General features: G+C 55.4%; 1 pseudogene; it reads right to left on the reverse strand.

Annotated features, from left to right (window-relative positions):
- Window positions 1–805: 805 nt before the first annotated feature.
- On the reverse strand, window positions 806–2505 carry LOC140645594 (olfactory receptor 14A16-like; annotated as a pseudogene).
- Between the last annotated feature and the right edge of the window lie 1475 nt (window positions 2506–3980).

Raw genomic sequence — 3980 nt, forward strand, 5'->3', positions numbered from 1 at the left:
ATACTTATTGTCCAGGCTAGCAAACCCCTCTGTGCCAGCCCCACTCCCAGGAAAAGGCTCCTGGCCCAGGGCATCCTCAGGCTGCGTCAGCTGCCCAAGTAATAGAGAAGCCTGCCCGAGCTGGTGCATTCAGAAATAGATTTCTCTTTGTCATTTATTCCTCCGTGGAAGCATAGAGTTGCTGCTTTGATCTTCTCCAAAGATGTCTCTGCCCCCAGAGAGCCTTTCACCACGGAAGTTTGTCCATGCTGGCCTGACTTGCCACTCCTCCCTCCTCCCCATGCTCTCCACAGGGCCCTGAGCTGTTGGTACTGCTCTGCAGAACGAGCGGGCTGTGGTGCCTGAAAGCCATGGGGTGACAATCTCAGGCAGATCCCTGTTGATCATTCACCATCCCCGGGGGAACTGGGCACCCACAGGTGAAGGCTCAGCCCAGGCCCATTCTCTAACACATTGCCCCATGCCCTCCTCCCCTCATCCCCTGGGGAGAACCCAAGCAAAGCAGCACGGCATTGTGGGGGCCATTTCTTCAGCCTGAGCTCAGCTTTGGAAGAAGAGCCCAACCTCCAGACACCACCACTGAGGAAATCCCCTTTTATGACAGAGGTGCGACACAGGAGGCCATCTGTACCGTTGTGCTAGACACACGTGAAGAGGCCTGTGGGTCAGACAGGCTGGGTTCGTGGCTCTGGGGAAGTGGAGTGGATGCAGACATGGACAAACATGGTTATCACAGATAAAATGCCCAAAGCACAAGATGTTCCCAAGATGAATTTGAAATCACTTCTGAAGAGATGTGAGCAGGCTATTGCTGCTGAGAAAGAGCGGATTGAATCAGCTTCTTCAATGTGTCTTTAAGCTCCTGGTTCCTCATGCTGTAGATGAGGGGGTTCAAGGCTGGAGGCACCACTGAGTACAGAACTGCCACCACCATCTCCAGCGATGGGGAGGAAATGGAGGGGGGCTTCAGGTAGGCAACCATGCTGATAAACAAGTGCTGATAAACAAGGAGACCACGGCCAGGTGAGGGAGGCACATGGAAAAGGCTTTGTGCTGTCCCTGCTCAGAGGGGATCTTGACCACAGCCCTGAAGATCTGCACATAGGACAGCACAATGAAAACAAAACAACCAACATCCACAAAGATAGTAACTACAATAACCCACACTTCCCTGAGGTATGAATCTGAGCAGGAGAGCTTGAGGATCTGGGCGATTTCACAGAAGAACTGGTCCAGGGCATTGCCTTGGCAGAGTGGTATTAAAAATGTATTGGCAGTGTGCAGCACAGCATTGAGGAAACCACTGCCCCAGGCAGCTGCTGCCATGTGGACACAAGCTCTGCTGCCCACGAGGGTCCCGTAATGCAGGGGCTTGCATATGGCAACGTAGCGGTCATAGGCCATGACAGTGAGAAGAAAATACTCAGATGAAATTAAAAAGACAAATAGAAAAACCTGTGCAACACATCCCAGGTAGGAGATGGCCCTGGTGTCCCACAGGGAATTTGCCATGGCTTTGGGGAGAATGGTGGAAATGGAGCCCAGGTCAAGGAGGGAGAGGTTGAGGAGGAAGAAGTACATGGGGGTGTGGAGGTGGTGGTTGCAGGCTACGGCAGTGAGGATGAGGCCGTTGCCCAGGAGGGCAGCCAGGTAGATGCCCAGGAAGAGCCAGAAGTACAAGAGCTGCAGCTCCCGTGTGTCTGCCAATGCCAGGAGGAGGAACTCTGTGATGGAGCTGGCATTGGACATTTGTTGCTTCTGGGCATGGGCACCTGTCCAAGGAGGAAAAGGCAGTGAGAAGTTAAGGCAGAGTTCTCTGAGCAAAACCTATTCCAGTTCTCATGGAAACCCCCCAGACTTCCTTGCCCCTTTCAGGTAGACCTTTGTCACGTCCCTTTTATGAGCTCTGCGTGGTGTTGGCAAAGGGTGCCATTGGGAGCAGGGAGCTCTGCTGTGGACTCTTGAAGTGTCAGTCCTGCCCTACAGCAAAAGTTGAACAGGAACACAGGGCAATCTCGGATTAAATCCACCTCTGATACCAATGAGCTTTGCAGCATTGTTGCTCCCATTTCACCTGACACCTGAGCTGTGGGGATTTTGGTTTGTGTATTTTGTTCTAGTTGCCTCACCACAACCGAGGAGTGTTTTTAAGGCAGAAAGCCTTGGCATTCCTCTTGCTCTCCAAGTGAAACCTTGTGGGAGCTGACAGGCAAAGGGACTGTCCCTTAGTGCAGGGTATGGAGAGCTGCTCTCTCCAGCAGCCCTGGTCTCAGCTGCCCTTTCCTTGCAGCTCTTTGCGCTGGAGGATCATCACGCCCCGATGATCCCCTGAGAAGAAACTGGACACTGCTGAGAGCAGAGGAATCCAGTTTCTGAGTGCAGATCTCCAAAGCCCTCCCTGCCATCGCATCGTACCTGAGCAGGATCTCAGCTCCCCCCTCCCAGCCAGGGACACACAGGGCTCATTGCAGCTGCCCACATAGAGATGATGAGCAGCATTGCCATGGCCTTAGCACCGAATTTTCTTCTCCATGGGGCTCCCTCCTCTCTGGGGCACAGAGATGCCATGGCAGAGCTGTGCCCTTGTGGGAGGCAGCCTGCAGCCCAGCAGGACCCCCAGCAAAATAGTTGACAATCCTGAGGATGGGGTGCCCTGAAGTGAGGGTCAGCTCATTGCCAGCCCCACACACTGCAGTGCCCAGAGCCCCCAGGTAAGGTGGGGACAAAAGCAGCAAGGACAGGAGGGGAAACACAGAGAAATGCCCCAATATTCCTGCCAAGGGAGGAAGGACAGGGACAGACAAACAGGCCCTCAGGTGTTTCTCCTTATTGGGGTCAGGCTGCCAAGAAGAAGACTCAGCCTGAAACCCCAAGACCCTGGGTGCAGAAGCTGTGCTGGATGGGAGAGGAGAGCAGGGGGGTGCTCCAGGAAAGTGTTTGTGCTGCAGGGGATGTCTGGGAGGTGCCCAAAAGCCCCTCCCATGGCACTGCTGGCAGCAGCTCCCTCTCCCTGCCTGCCCATGACTTTGCTGCCTGGAGCTGGCTCTGCTGGGAGCTGCTTCTCTGTCCCCATGTGTCCTCCCTGTCTGTGCTCACAGACCCCATCCCACCCGCTGTGTTCTCTGCTCTGCCCTGCAGACACCTCCTGGCAGCAAAGTACTGACCAGGGGCATCTCTGTATGTGCAGGGGCTCAGGAGAAACTCAGAGAAGTCCCAGTTAGAACGGGGGTCTTCTCCGGCATGGAGAAAAAATTTCCATCTCCCACTGCACACCCAGAAAACCAAGAAGAAAAATCTCAAAGCACCGACTCCTTCCATTTAATGTAATCCCCATTTTGACCCTTCTCTGGAAAAGTCCCCTTGGAAATGGCCTGGGGTAACCTGGAGCTGTGAGCAGCCCTGGTCCATGCAGCACCCTCTCAACAGCAGGACCCTGCCTGCCCTCCCAGGGGTTGCTCCTTCCACACAGAGCTTCCCCCCACAGCGCCATGGGGAGCTCCCCGGGCATGCTGAGTGCTGACCCGGGCAGGCAGCAGGGTCCCTGCCCTGGCACACAGCCCCCTGGGGCACAGGGACCCTGCTCTGAAGGACAGCCCTGGGCAGCCCTGCCTGCACACCCGGCTTCACACCCCTGCAGCCATCCCCGGGAGAACCTTCTGACAGTGCAACAGGGAAGCCCTGCTCTGGACTACGTCCTCCTTCTTCACCCCAGAGAAGCCAAGACAGACATCCTCACAGCTCCTCTCAGTCATGGGATGTGCCAGCTCTGCAAGACTCATCGGCATTGCCCTGCTGCCAGAGACTTACTGTGTCAAATGCTGTGAAGATTTCTCTGTGAACAAGCTCAGCTCTGTCCTCCCACCCCAGACTGCCTTTAAGCTCTCTCTGCCGCACTCAACTCCCCTTGGTGCCTGCAGACACTGCCCTCAGCCCTGCTGCACTTTGTAGAGGAGCCGCTCTGGGGCAGAGCTGTCTGTCAG

Source organism: Ciconia boyciana, chromosome 35 (assembly GCF_034638445.1).
Source record: "Ciconia boyciana chromosome 35, ASM3463844v1, whole genome shotgun sequence".
Taxonomy (NCBI): Eukaryota; Metazoa; Chordata; class Aves; order Ciconiiformes; family Ciconiidae; genus Ciconia; species Ciconia boyciana.